Here is a 15745-nt window from a genome sequence, read left to right on the forward strand (position 1 = left end):
GGAAGCCTTCCCTGATCATGTATTGTGACTTATCCTAGTGTCTCTTACTCCTGTTATTATCACAAGAACATCTGGGAAGTAGGTATGAGAGTTAACACAGTGACCACAAGGCCCATGAAGGCAGGGACTACGCCATTTCTCTCTTGATTTTCTAGCTCCTGGCTCCCCCGGCTCCTAGCACAATGTCCAGTACACACAATTAAGGTCTGAGAAGGAATAAATTAGGGAAAGAATGGGCACATATGGTGTGGTAAACAGAAACACAGCTTCTCAAAAGATACCCATGTGCTAATCACTGGGACCTGTAAATGACCTTATTGGAAAAGATTCTTTGCAGTTGTCATGAAGTTAAAGCTCTGGAGATGTGGAGAGTCTCCTGGGTTAGCTGGATGGGATCTAAGTGCAATCACAGTATCCTCTTAAGAGGGAGGCAAAAGCAGATTTAACACAAGCAGAAGAGAAGGCGATGTTGCCACAGGAGGAAGAGATCGGAGGGGGGTGCGGCCACAAGCCAAGAATGCCAGCAGCCATCGGAATCTGGAAGAGGTGAGGATGTGAACCTCTCCTAGAGCCTCTTTGATCTTAGGCTTCTGGCCTCCAGAACTATGCGGGAATGAATTTCTGTTGTTGTAAGTTTCCAAGTTGGTGGTAGTTATAGCAGCCACAGGAAACTAGTATATATGGTATAAATATCATGGGGAGGTTATTACAGATTATTAAGAGCCAGGCTTTGGATCCAAAACAGTGGTGCCAGGCACCAAGTTCTGCTGCTCATTTAGCCCTTTGAGTCTAGATGAGTTAACTTCTCTGAGCCTCAGTGTGCATATCTGTAAAGTGGGGACAGTAGTTCCTACCTACAGAGGGCCTCACATGAGAAAATGAATGTAATATGGCTGGCACAGTGCCTGGCATGTACTTGGCCCGTGTGATTATGATACGTGTTGGCACGGAGAGGTTGGGAACTGATATGAATGGGGAAGCATTTCTGATTTTCATCTCTAGGCCTTGAATTCATCGTCCATGTTATGTGGAAATGGGGCAGGATTCACAGTTTCTTCCTGCTCACAACCTGCGGGTTTTTTTTTTTTTTAACCATGAATAATTATTGCTCTGGAGGGGAATAAGGGGGTGTGAACACATGGGCCTTCTTCACCTGTCTTCTAATACCTGAGTCTAATACCTTGTCTTCTAATGCCTGGGTCCCCAGAACCAGAAGCAGTAGCCCTGCAGGGGTGGGGTGATGGTGGTGGTTGGTGCTGAGGATCCTGGCAGGACTTTGGTGAGTCTGGGGTGAGCAGGGCATCTTGAGACCCGTCTGTCCTTCCTTGTCCAGAGGGGTGTCCCAGCTGGGGTGTCACTCACTCTGGGTGCCTACCCACAAGCTTCTCTGACCCTCAGAAGAAAGTGGGTCCATTGGATTGCTAACATTCCTTCCAGGGTTCTAAGAAGAATGACGAAACTGTACTTATTCTACCCAACTAGGCTCCACATCTGCCTCAGAAATGGATCCTAGAAGTGGCTCATGGTTTAGGAAGCAGCCTTCTGTCTTGGGCTCACCTACCAGAAGTCCTCCAGTCTCACCTGCTGGAAGTGCTCTCAGATCAGTATGTGCCCAGCCTTCTCTGTGGCCCCTTCTGCTGAAAAGAAATGCCAGAGTCTTCAGTTACAGTCTGTGTGGAATGGAGGGGAGATTGGGGAGATTAGGTGGGGTATGATGGAGAAGGAAATGGCAACCCACTCCAGTATTCTTGCTTGGAGAATCCCAGGGACAGAGGAGCGTGGTGGACTGCCGTCTATGGGGTCGCACAGAGTCGGACGCGACTGAAGCGACTTAGCAGCAGCAGCAGCAGGTGGGGTATGGGGCCATTTGTTACTAAAAGGTAATGGCCCCACCCGGACTGATATAGGAGGAGGGATCCTGGTTTTCACAGAAGGCCTGACATTCAGAAAGCAGAAGACTGTCAAGATGGGAGACACCTTTCTCCCAACCCCCGCTCCTCCAAGGTCACAAAACCTTTGGTGGCAGAATTAGGACCACAGCCTACGAAGCCTCCTAACTCCCGTCATGTTCCTTTCTGCACGGAAGCTTTGGAGCAGGTCCTGGAGTAGAATCTCTAGGCTAAAGCTCCAACTGCCAATTCTGCCATCTCCACCTGAAAAGCTTAAAAAAAGAACACAGAAATCCTGGCATCTAGTCCTGCTGAATTCACAGCTGGGAGGGCATAGGGGCTGGGGGCTGGGGGCTGGGGGCTGGGGTGGGGCCTGGACAAGCCAGGGTCATTGAGATTTAGGCATGCAGAGGGCTTCCCAGGTGGCTCAGTGGCAAAGAATCTGCCTGCCATTGTGGAGGACACAAGGGACACAGGTTCGATCCCTGGGTCAGAAAGATCTCTTAGAGGAAGAAACGGCAGCCTACTCCAGTATTCTTGCTGGGATAATCCAATGGACAGAGGAGCCCGGCAGGCTACAGTCAGTGGGGTACAAAGAGGTGGAGTGCGGAGGCCAAGGTCTTCCTCCTGGGACTCCCTCCAACAAGGATGATGCACTGGGTGTCTGGCTTGGTCACCTTGGGGTGAAGCTGAAGCCCTCCCAGGCTTCGTGGAACAAGCTGAGGTGCAGTGTTTAGAAGGGACCCGGACAAGGCCCCAGCCTAAGGAAGCAAAGCCGCAGACAGGGCTCGGGGACTAGCCGCCTCCCCCAGGACAGACCCGGTTCTCCGGCGCCCCCTGCTGTTCCAGGGAGGTTTTAAAATTTAAGAACTCTCCTTAGAAGCTGCGTTTCTTTCCTAGACACCTTCTCTTGACAAATAGGTATTGAGCGTCTACTGTATGCCAAGCTCTGTTCTAGGCTCTGGGGATGTATCAGTGAACAAAATGGAAAACTTTTCTGATTTCACAGAGCTCATTTCCTTGTGGGTTCTGGGGAATTCTTAGGAAATACTAGGCCTCTTCCATGGGCTATCCTGGATGTAAATGGTAGTGAAAATTTTTTTCTGGCACATAATGTCTGCTGCTAAGTCGCTTCAGTCAGGTCCGACTCTGTGCGACTCCACAGACGGCAGCCCACCAGGCTCCCCCGTCCCTGGGATTCTCCAGGCAAGAACACTGGAGTGGGTTGCCATTTCCTTCTCCAATGCATGAAAGTGAAAAGTGAAAGTGAAGTCGCTCAGTCGTGTCCGACTCTTAGTGACCCCATGAACTGCAGCCTACCAGGCTCCTCTGTCCATGGGATTTTCCAGGCAAGAGTACTGGAGTGGGGTGCCATCACCTTCTCCGACATAATGTCTAGCCAGGAGTTATTAACTAATGCCACCTGGATTTGAAGACTCCATAAGAGCCAGAGGGCCAAGGTATCAGGGACATAAGTTGTCTCACAGATTTCTGGCCCCCCAGGGGTTTGGGGGTGAGATTAATAACGAGCAGCCAACAACCCACAGTGCACAGCCCCCCAGGACAGATGTAAGCTCCTGAGGGAGCAGGGATAATGGCCCATCTTGCTGGAGATGCCTTTTGAGTGGGGGTAAGTTCTCTTGGAAGACGAGTTAGGCTTCCCTGGGGAGGAACTGGTGTCTGCACAGCATCCTCTGCCCTGAGTATCATGAGATCCAAGGGGACAAAACATCCCATTCTCAGGATTCCTGTCGAGGAGAAGCTGAGCAAACCTGAATCATTGTGAGAGAAGCCACTGAGCCTGGGAACATGCATGTGCAGAGGCCAATGAAGAAGCCCCTCCCGCGAGACAGCGATGGGCCTTCAAGGTGCCCTAGGCTTCCCAGGGGGCTCAGTGGTAAAGAATCTGCCTGCAAACATAGGAGACACGTGTTCCAGCCTTGGGTTGGGAAGATCCCCTGGAGAAGGAAATGGCAACCCTCTCCAGTATTCTTGCCTGGAAAATTCCATGGATAGTGGAGCCTGGGGGGCTAGAGTCCATGGGGTCACAAAGAATAGGACACAGCTGGTCGCGTGCGCGTGCGCGCGCGCGCGCGCACACACACACACACACACACACACACACACACACACGAAATCTCTATGAGGGTTGTGAGGTTCTTGTTGTGGGTTGAAAACCTCTGTACCTCCCTGTGAAGCCATCAGTAAAGTTTAGAGCAAATGTATGCTTCAGTGGGTAGATGGTGCCAGGCTACGTCTCAGAGTGGGTTTGGGCTGAAAGCAAGAGCAGAAGGAGGGAACTGGCAACATCTAGGTTACATGTGTAAACGGTCCGTCATCTCAGTGCTTGTTCTCCCAGCTAACGAGCTGGGAATGGCTGGAGCTAGACTGGGTTGGCACAGGAAATGGGCCTGAAAAGACAGGTAGGGGTCAAATGGTGGCCATATGAATCCTGGCGAGGACCTTGGACTTTGTGTGTTGGTGGTGAGGAGAGGTCTTTAAGTATGCCCTGGCTGTACCTATGATGGGGTAGAGTGTGGTACACTGGGGACACTGGGTCAGGCTAGGGCACTCTTGTAAATAGGCCAAGAAGCTGGGCCCCTGAACAGTCAGGGAGGTGATGAGGATGGTGAAGGAATTTCAGAAAGCACAATCAGTACAATTTCGTGACCATCCAATGTGGTGGTGGGGGTGGGTGGTGAGCGGGGAGGAATTTAGGATAATTCCCAGGTTTCTAATTCAGGTGCACTGTTGGGGGTGGTGGTACCGTGGGCCAAGGCAGGGGCCCAGGAGGGAATGCATTGAAATCCTGTGCAGACATGAAGCGCTGCCATTAGGTGGTAGGCTGTCCAGGTCTGGAGGGGAGGAAGGAGGTGAGTGGTGACACTTCACACAGGGTAAACAGATGAGAAAGTTCAGGAACACAGTTGCAGGGTAAAGAGCTGCGGTGAAGAGGCAGGTGGACGCAGTGCTGTCAGAGCAGGGGGCAGGGGCGAGTAGGGATGGGGAACCAGCACCTGAGGGAGATGGCAGCGCTGGTCAGTGCCCAACCTTCACGGCGCGACGCACACAATATGCCCATTTATAGGCTCCTTAATAGCCCGAGGTCCAGCTCCATTTCCAGTCAGCCTTGTTGACTTTGAAAGATTGTATGCTGGTGAGCAGAAATAATAAAGTCGCAGTGAAGGGGTCGTGGCTGCCGGCATGCTCTCTCGAGTCCATGAAGTCGGCAGGTGCATCCCTGAACCGCTTGGATTCAGATAGGCAAATATGCCCCTTGGAGGAAAAAACAGACCCAGCTCCCTGGAATCTAAATTAGGTAAAAAGCTACCTTTTTGATACAAGGAAAAACACTAAGGTAAAAAGCATCGAAAGGATGGCAGTTGTTAATTTAATACCTGAATAAATTACGCTATTACAAATCTTTTCTGTAGAATTGAAAGTCAGCATTATCTATACCTCTTAAAAACAACTTGACTTTTTAAAGTAATAATACTCAATGTAAAAGGCAGTAAAATATAGAGAAATAAACAAAAACTAACCATAGTTATTTTTCATCTTTTTCTTATTTATAACTAGTTTCCTATGTGTAAAATACATTAATATTTTACATGATTGGGGATTTACCCTCATATGCAGTCTTTAAACTCTTGATTCTATTGAAAGTTTCCTCCCAAATTTAAATATTATTCTCTAAATCCATTTTTAAAGGGTGCATAAGGAAGCCCTGTCAGTTTCCACAAAGTGCTGGATGAATGTAGATGATACAGCCAAAAAATCATCCATGTGTGGCCTCCAGGTATTTTGGTATTATAAACAGTATTTTGATGAAAGTCTTAGTTCTCCAATCAGTTATTACCTAGACTAGACCCTTACATATAATATTACTGGGGCAAATGGTGTGGACGTGTTTAAAGCTATTGATACAGAAAGATGAGGTCAAGCGCAGGAGCGAGTCCATCACACCACACTCTGAACCCGCACTGTACTAAAGATGTATGTACTGAATACACCTTTGCTAATTTGATGGATGAAGCTGGTATTTCCCTGCTTCAAGTTTGCAGTTTTTGTTTACTTCTGAGCGTGATGACCTTTTCCATCATACAGCAATTAGCTATTGGTACAGCATTTCATTTCTGTGGGCTGGCTGTTCATGTCCTTTTGTCCTTTGCCCATTCCGTGTCGCGCCCCACCCCCTGCCCCGCCACCCTGCCCCCCAGCTTGGGTCTTTTCTTAAAACTGATTTTTACAAGTGCTTTTTAAAGATTGTTTTGATGTGGACCATTTTAAAGTCTTTACTGAGTTTTGTTACAACACTGCTTGTTTTGTGCTTTGGTACTTGATCACTGAGGCATGTGAGATCTTAATGCTCCTACCAAGAATCGAACCTGCACACTGTGCAATGGAAGGCAAAGTCTTAACCACTGAACCACCAGGGAAGTCCCTGAACTCTTTATAATAATTTCCGTTTTCTTGGCCTTTAAATTTGGGTGTTTTTTTGAGAAGGGAGACGAGAGGCTATTTCATGGGTTAGGTAGTGAAAGTGTAATCCTAAGGATTTTCCCCATTGCTTCTAGGTGTACAAAATCCTTCCCTATTGTGGGAAACAGGTTTCTCAGGTGGTGTTAGTGGTAAAGAACCCGCCTCCCAGTTCAGGAGACTTAAGAGATGTGGGTTCGATCCCTGGGTCAGGAAGATCCCCTGGCGAAGGGCATAGCAACCCACTCCAGTACTCTCGCCCGGAGAATCCCATGATCAGAGGAGCCTGGCGGGCTACCGTCCAGGCTCACTGGCCCTGTGGCAAGGAGTCAGACAGGACTGAAGCGACTTAGCATGCACTTAGTGTTTCCAGCTCTCCTCCTCCTGGATGAAAGAGGACAGCTCTTCCTGACCCTTGAGATTTGTGGAGCTGTGTGATAAGTTCCAGCAGTGACTGTGAGCAGAAGTGACTGCACGTCTTGCCTCAGGCCTTTAATTGCTGATGTGAGATGCTCCAGATGCCGGGCTGTCCAATCCGGTAGCCACTAGCTGCCAGACTTATTTAAATTAGAATTTAAAAGCCAGTTCCTCAGTCTCAGTGTTCGCATTTCAAGAGTCTGTGGCTGTGGTGTGGATATGGAACATCTCCATCACTCCAGGGGCGCTGGGCGATGCTTGTCTGAGCCCTCCTTCCCTCTGTCATTTGCTACGGTGGCTGATCAGTCTCTGGGGCTCAAGAAACTGCAGTGAGCAGAGTCCCCCTGCTGACCAGTGGTGGACATGCAGAGGGGTGAGGAAGCTTTTGAGTCAGTGAAATTTGGGGGTTACTGGTGCTTTTTTTTTAAACACCATAACATAATCTGGATCTTTTTGTCTGTTCCATTCTATTTACCTAGTTTAATTACCATCATCAGTTTTAAATATTTTAAAATATCGTTTTATTATCTAGTAAGGAAAGTTTCTATGCATGCTTTTAATTGTATTTCGTAGCTGTGCTTTCTTGTCTATTTTATAAGGTAAACCCTAGGATCATTTTGTTTGGATACACACTTTCTTCTTGTAGGGATCTTCATTGGAATTGCGTGGGATCAGTAATTAGTTTGGGAACAGCTGATGGTGGTATAGTCCCCAAGTTGTGTCCGACTCTTGTGACGCCATGGACTGCAGCCTGCCAGGCTCCTCTGTTCGTGGGACTCTCCAGGGAAGAGTGGGTTCCGTTTCCTTCTCCAGGGGACCTTCCCAACTCAGGAATCGAACCCAGTTCTCCTGCATTGCAGGCAGAGTCTTTACCGACTGAGCTACAAGGGAAGCCCAAAGGAGCAACTGGGACTCTAATTTCCACTCTTCCCATCCAGGTCCGTGGTCTGCCTCTCCATTTACTCCTCTCCTTACAGCCCGGGGTCGGACAGACTGAATCAGCATCAGCACGAGTAAAATAAAGACAACACAGTGACTCTCCACAAAGTACAGTCAAGCCCTTTTAAAGAACTGTATTTTTCATCTTATGAGTCCCTCTTTCCCTATTCTGTTGAGGGTTGAAGTGCCTTATTATAAAAAGACTGCTCCTGCAATTGTTTGTTTTCTAAGTGCATAAATTAACAAAACACATCTTCAAAATTTTACTGGTGTGTGAAATTCAATGTCTGGATTCGCTTTCAACAGGTCTTTATATTAATACATTGACATCTCCATTTTGGTAGGGATTTGTGCATGGGGGTGGCAATTGTGCATGACGTCTTTCTTCCTATCCTATTTGTATAGTTCCCTGATAACATAGAGTCTTAAGGTGTTACTCAGCAACCCCGGCTCCTTGAACAAGCAGAGTCCCTGTACTTGGGAGGCCCATAGTCTAACCAGGGAGTTAGGAACAGTTGATGACCACAACACTGTAAGGAGAAGCAGTTACAGGACCAAGAGAAGGGTGATGGGGGCTCAGAAATCTTTTCCCAGAGGTGCTGATGCTGGAGTTCCTTGAAAACAACGGGCCCAATACATGTCAGCTGGATAAATGAATGCTGTAAACTCAGACAGACTCAGTATTTTAATGGGAACTAATTTTTTGGTCTCCTGTAGAAGCCTAGATGTGAGTATATGGTGAGTGGCTGTACTGTTTTTGCTTAAGGCATAAATACCTAATCCTTTCTGCCTTCCATCCGTGAATTATCAAGTTGGGGAGGTAGCACCCCTCACCATCAGTTTCTCATCCTACTTTGACTTTGGCCAGGCTTAAAGATAGAAAGAACCTTTATTTTTGCTCTCTGGGGCTACAGCAGGTCTTCATGGGAGCTTTAATATTTTTATTTATCTGGCTGCACCCACCAGGTCTTAGCTGTGGCACAAGGGATTCTGGTTTTTTTTTTTTTTTTTTCAGTTGTGGCATGAGAACTCTTAGTTGCGGCCTGTGGGATTCTAGTTCCCCTACCAGGATCGAACCCAGGCCTCCTGCACTGGGAGCACAGAAGCTTAGCAGCTGGACCACCAGGGAAGCCCCTTCATGGAGTTATTAGCTATGCAAAGTCAGGGTGCATTTCCCAGAGTGGAATGAAAAGAAAGGAGGAAAATAACAGAATGAGCCAGCCTCCTTTCTGGGGCAGTGCCTTCTGCCTGGACGCGTCTCTGCAACACGTGCTATCTGGGCAAGGTCGTTCCCCAGCCTCAGGGACACCCTATACATAATTCAAGACTTCACAATCCTATTTTCAACTGCTCAGTGGACACATTCATTTGGACACACTTCTTGGCCATTTTTCAGGGCCCAGCTCCTCGGTCCACACCTTACCCACTATGCTCACTGGCCCTGTGGCTGTTGCCCTCACTAAACTGTGATCTCGCATAGGGCACAGACCAAGCTTTCTTCTTTTCTTGGCACCTGCAATGCCTGGCCAAAGGGCTGGCTTGGTACGATTATAACCAACTGAAAATGTGTCTGAACAAATGAATAAATGAATAAATCAGCTGAGGTTACCTCTGTTGACATTTTCTTCCTTGAAACATATTGTTGGGCAATGCTTTCTGAACTTTTGACCAGGAAAGGGCCCTACTAAGATTTCAATGTGACTTTTCTATTTTACATGGAGGAAGTGGCCCCCTTGGGGGAAGTTCTCAACTACATAACTCCATGGGCTTCTCTTTATCACGACAGCTTGACTCATGGCATAAACACATGCTAAAGACCTAGAAAAATTTAGCAGTACCATCTTTTGGGGATAATATAAAAAAGAATAAAGGTAATTTGACCCAACTTAAATAAAATGTATGATGCTTCTTTGGAAGCTTTAGACATCCATGTATACATATATGTGGTGTATGGAACACGTACATGCTTCCCTGGTAGCTCAACAGGTAAAGAATCGACCTGCCAGTGCAGGAGACGTGTTCAATTCCTGGGCCAGAAAGATCCCTTGGAGAAGGAAATGGAAACCCACTCCAGTATTCTTGCCTGGGAAATCCCATGGACAGAGGCGCCTGGTGAGCTACAGTCCACGGGGTTGCAAAGGAGTAAGACATAGCGACTAAACAACAAACAACAATATGTACATACTACAAGGTATAAATGGATTTCTAGAAGGTACTTGAAATCAAATCTATTAAAATTACAATTTCACATTATGAAATATCCCCTTCATGATTAGCTAGTTAAAAGGACAAAATGTGAGATTCAAACCTACGGGGACTACACTGCTGCAGTGTGGCTTAGTATTTTTAGAAACATAATCAACATTATAAGAGGGCTTCTTGTAAGCTGGTGGCTAAAAGGGTCTTACATGGAACTTACTTCAGTAAGAAGGCTGAGTCTCCAATGAAGACAGGCCTGGCAGATTAATTGGGACAACCGCCCCTGACAGAGTTGGGACACTGCTGTGCCAGAAGCTGTTCTGACAGGCAGTGTGCAGGCTGTTTCACTGGTAGAAATCAATGGAGAACTAGGGGTGCGGTTAAGTGTGGGGCACAGGGGTGGGCTGGGCTACTTTCCAGAAAAAGGAACACTGTGAAGCTACCTCTTTGTTACAGAGTAAGTTTTTACTGTTCTTCTAGTACCTTTCTGCCCTTCCCAAACCCCCTTGGGAATCAACTTTTCTGGCCAGACAGTTCAAAATTGGCAGACTAGCCTGAGACTGTCCCAGAAAACAAAACTGTGCAGATAAAAAGTGAGCATGGGCCCCATGAATGACAGATGATACTGTCAATGTTCTCAAGCAGCTTACTGTCCAGGGATGGAGAGGTGTGGTCCAGACGGTCACTACCCAAAGGCATCCCTATTTTTGACTGTGATACTTTAGTCTGGAGGGGAATAGAAAGTTATTTGCTGTACAGCTGACCCTTGAACAGGGCAGCGTATAATTTATAGTTGGTCCCCTCTGCATCTGCTGTCCTTCTTTATCCCTGAATTCAACCAACCATGGATCATGAAGCACTGTAGTATTTACTATTAAAAAACATCTGCATGCAAGTGGACCCTTGTGAAGTTCAAACTCTGTTGTTCAAGGGTCAACTGTACTTGAGTTTTCTGGTCTCTACTCCAGTGGTCTTTAAGCCTCGGTGGCCAGAGAACTTACCTGAAGCTTCGAGAGTGCGTAGGCCTGCGGGTCCCCCTTCTCCCAGCCCACACACAACCTCCCTCTCTCTCCCCCTCCCTCCCTCCCTCCCTCCTTCCCAGGGCAGCCCTGGAGCCTGCATATACTCTGCCTTGAAGGTTTGGGCCCAGAGTGCTAGCAAGTGGTCCAGATGAGGTTCCTCTGCTTCCCGTATGTCTTCCCATGAACAGACCGGTACTTGCCTCAGACCTAAAGTGTCTCCTTCACAGTCTTTTCAGCCCTTTGTCTAATTTAACAGATACTGCTGTCCTCATAAGGATCAACTCTGTCCTGGCCATAGGGTCTAGGCTGCATTCTTTGTCCATTTGGGAGTAGCCTGCATAATGGGGTAATGGAGCCAAGGAGGGTGTTTGACAGTGCTTACCCATGCTGTGTCTGGGAAGGTTCTACTGGAGAAAGCTGAGAAGCTGGAGAGAATTGTGGGGTCCTAACATAAGCCCTCTGTTGATCTCAGGGTGTCCTGGCATTTCTGATTGCTGATTTTTAAAGAACTAAACTCAGCCTCACTCAGAATGCAGAGTCACCCTTCAGTTTGGCAGGCCCTAAAAAAGCATTTGATGGGGTTCAGGACATGTGATCTCAAAATATGCCACCTTGAAGGAGCTTGAGAAAATGGCAGAAGCAGGAAGGTTTCTCTGACCTTTTTCCTCCCATCCTTTCCTGAAACACACATAAAACTTTCACTTGAGAGGCTGGGCCCTCCCTAACCCTGGTGGAAAGGAGCATCCAAATCTCTGAAGACAGAGGGACTTTGAGAATTGGAATAGATCTTGCTAGGCTTCCCAACTTCACTGCACTTACCTCGTAGTCTGGCCTATGAGATTTCTACATGATGCCCACTCTTCATCAAACCTAGGATAGAAATATTCAGGTTTTAACTGTTTTTTTTTTTTTTTTTTGGGGGGGGGGGTCTTCTCATCTCTTTTTAAAGGCTTCTGTCATGTAAAATGTATACTAAATAAATGTGTAGGCTTTCCTCCTATCAATTTATCTTTATCAGTCTAATTTTCAGACTCAAGGGAAACTTTTTTCTCCCCTATACATTTCACCAAAATTATTTTACCTTAAGTTGAGAGAGAAGTTCTGGAACTAGAAAGGTCTTTCCCATGGCAGGGTAGGGGGTGGTAGTGGTGGTGGTTTAAGAATCCAAGACATCCTTAAAAGAAAGGAAATGGCCTTAATGTTTCAAAAGATCAGGGAGGAGTAGGGGGAAGTAAGAAGAGAGAGCTGATGCATGTGAAGAAATTAAATAACTCCCCACATCTTAGAGCAGATTGAATTTACATTTTACTTAAAAAAAGGGGGAGGAGTACATACACAGGGAGGAGAATGGGATGGGAACAACAGTGATCTGAAATGGGTTTCTACAGTTCTCCCCTACAATGGTGGGTTTTGTCTGTTGGGCAGCATTTCTCCTGCTGGCGTACAACTGCTTACGGTATTAACGAGGCTGTAGACAAGGGGACTGCCAGAGTTTGGGCCTGAACAGAAAAGAGAGGAGGTTACCATATACAATGTAAGTTTACAGTACACAGCATTTGCTTTAAATGATGTAACGCAGTCGCAGGAAGAAGTTAACAATACTAACACGAGAATAATCAAATTTTTTGTTTGTTATCCATGTACAGCAACTAACTGCTTTACAAAAAAGCAAAATAATACAATATATCATCACATGTATTTACAGTGTAGTAAATATACTTTTCTGTCAAATTTTACACAAATTATTTACAGGTGAATATACTGCATTAAAAAAAAAAAAAAACTGTGTGGCTGACACTAAGAGTGAATTTTTGTATAAGTCCATTGCATAACATTGAATAAGACATGCCTCATTATGCCTGGGTTAGGGGTAGGATGTAAAAACAAAACCAAAAAACAAAGAGAAAAGCCAAAACGAAATTGAGAACCCTAAAACCCACTCAGCAGGGTGGGTTGCCGGCTTTCATGCCGTCTCCCCCAGGACAGCATCCCCTGGCCGTTCTCTCCGGCGTCCTCAGCCCTGGCCTAGGACCTGCATGGAGCCGGCCCCCAGTAGCGACAGGTGCTGAGTGGACGCAGGAGAGAGCATCGGCCATGTCCCCCAAAGCGAGAGAACCAGGTCTCAAGGCTGGCAAAGACGGGCACACCCCTGGGACAGCGGGGGTGATAAAGCAGGGAGATCGTGACCAAAAAATGGTGAGTTAGTGTTTTCCTTTTTAAAAAGTCAGGGGAAACATCTACAAACCCAAAACAAATTACTTTATAGAACTTACATCAGATTATGCAGAATAGGCAACCTGCTGTAAACTTCAGAATTTCTTGTGCAGGTTATAAGTATGAGGCCTAAAAAAGAGTTTCATTTCTCCAGGGGAAGCATATTCGTGAGATTTACCTCATGTTCATTTTAGTTTCTTGCAAAGCTAGATTCTCCTCAAAAGTCAGAAGTTCTTTAAACAAGGTGAACCTTAAACCTTAATAAGTTTTCAAATTTCCAGGATGTACTGGTCAAAAATATTTCTGCAATTCAAAGAAGGTTCAGTTCTGATTTATGCAATGCAGATCATTTCATGAGGTACTTCAAGTGAATTCACTCCCTTCATTACACTAGAGGGAAGTTAATGAATAAATTTAAGAAATAACATACCCTGGAAAACTTGTTTATGGAAAGATCAGTATCTTTTAGTGGTAAAGCGTTGGAAGTTTGTTTTGATGGGAGAAGCAAAATAGCATAACACTACCCATGGTCATTGCACCAAACCAACCAACAAAGAGGGAAAAACAGAGAACCAAAATTATTAAAAGCTCACATTCCAGGAGCCAGGGTGCCCACCCCAGAAGCTCTGGGCTGTGGGAAGACATGGACCTTACCAGCAGCTTGGCATTCTTGGCACCAGGCTGTTAAAGATCTATTTCTAAACTCAGCTCTGGTCTTACTTCCTTATCATCTTAGTTGCTCTGTTATTACAACACTCTATTCTAATGAAGCCCCTACAATAGTTAAAAGTAAAAGTTTAGTTGCATGTATCTTCAATATTTTCCAACAATTCAGGGTCAAAATAACTATTAGCACTAAAGTTTTTTCTTTTGTTTAATTTTGGCAAATGGTTCTTACTTTTCCCAGGACTATAAACAAATTAAAAAAATTAAATTCTTGTTATTTCTGAATATCAAAAGCAATTTTATTTACATTAACATATTACATTGTTACTGTGTGGATAAATGTGAAATGTGTTATATTATTAAAATCAGAACACTTAAATGTACCATTATTTATTGATTTAGCTGTGGAATTTAATTTACTGAAATCCACTCATGAAACAGCACTTTCGGAAACTCCCCCTCCCCTAGGTTTCTTTTCCCCTCCCAAAGCCATTACATCTTAACATATAAAGGGAGCCCAGGAATAGCGGGATAATATCTGCTTGTAATAAATATGGTTTAGTCCTAAATTGGAACATCCAGATACTAATATAGTCACTGAAGTCAAATTATTTTGCATACTGCAGGTACCACAAAAAAATTGGATCTGCATTACTATGGAAAATTCCAATGCCATGATAATCCACACCATTCAGCATAGCAGCAGCGCTTAAGGTCCCCTATTGTCGTAATAATGCAGGCTGACCAGTCTTTTCACAGTGATTAAACGCAATTCTATCATATAGAACCGAAATGTTTTGCTAAAGAGATTCCTGATTTTTTGGAGGGGAGAGGAAAGATTACAAGACATTTAAAATACATCTCATCAAAAAAACTTTTGATAATATACACCATACTCTATGTTTCTGGGAAAAATATTAAACAAAATAAAAGCATCATCTACTCTAATAGTCACGTACCATTCCATTTTGTATGGAGCTAATGCAACCATCTACGAAATTACCTTCTAGGAACAATTTTCGACACTTTGTTCACTGATTACCCTGCTTAGAATTATTTAGGAAAGAAGAGGAGGAGGGGGAAAATGTATAATTACTATACTTAGTATAGTTTTGGTTTACAAAAACAAAAAATGACTTTTAGCATATTTAAAGATTAAAAGATAATCAACTGGAGAAAAATATAAACTAGTTTGGATGACTGACTGAGTTTGGATAAGGCCTCAGAACTCATCTCTTTAATTCAGTAATGTTAAGATATATGTGGTTATGTTTATTTCCTGTAATTATTGCTAATACTCAAGTGTTAGTATTTCTTAAGAACCCACTACAAAATACTAAATCCCTCCACCCTCCCCCCCACCCCAAAGTACCTTGCCTGTGGCTTTATGGTGTGAAGTCACTGAGGCTTGACCTCTATGGTTCTTCAGTTTTGTAAGGTAAAAAAAAGTCCACAGCTAAAAGTCAGATTAAACATACTGGGGTTATAATATTATTTCTCCCATAAACTTCTATCTTGAAAAGTGTGTAAATAAGACTAACACTTTACTTTGTATGTTGAAGAAGGGGAAAACATAGAAGGCAGAGCTCTGTGCAAATGGCTTTCATAGCTGGCCAGTAGTAGCAGTATTCAAGAATTCATCCTCTCTCACAATTGGGATGTTCTCAGTTCAAGTGTCCTGACTGCCCACTCTCTTTGCAGCTGTTCTGAACACTTGCTTAAACCAGACACACCGAAAGTAAAAAAAAAAAAAAAAAAAAGGTTAAAGAAAAAAGCAGCATTAAATTTAGGCAATGCTTCCAAGAGTTGATCATCTGGCAACATGGCAGACTGGATGGGCTCGTCAGAAAACATGAAGTGCAGCATCACAGCACGGTGGTGAGGGGTCACTAGTGAAGAGCCCGTGTCAGTTAAGTCTGT

Source organism: Budorcas taxicolor, chromosome 19 (assembly GCF_023091745.1).
Source record: "Budorcas taxicolor isolate Tak-1 chromosome 19, Takin1.1, whole genome shotgun sequence".
Classification (NCBI taxonomy): Eukaryota; Metazoa; Chordata; class Mammalia; order Artiodactyla; family Bovidae; genus Budorcas; species Budorcas taxicolor.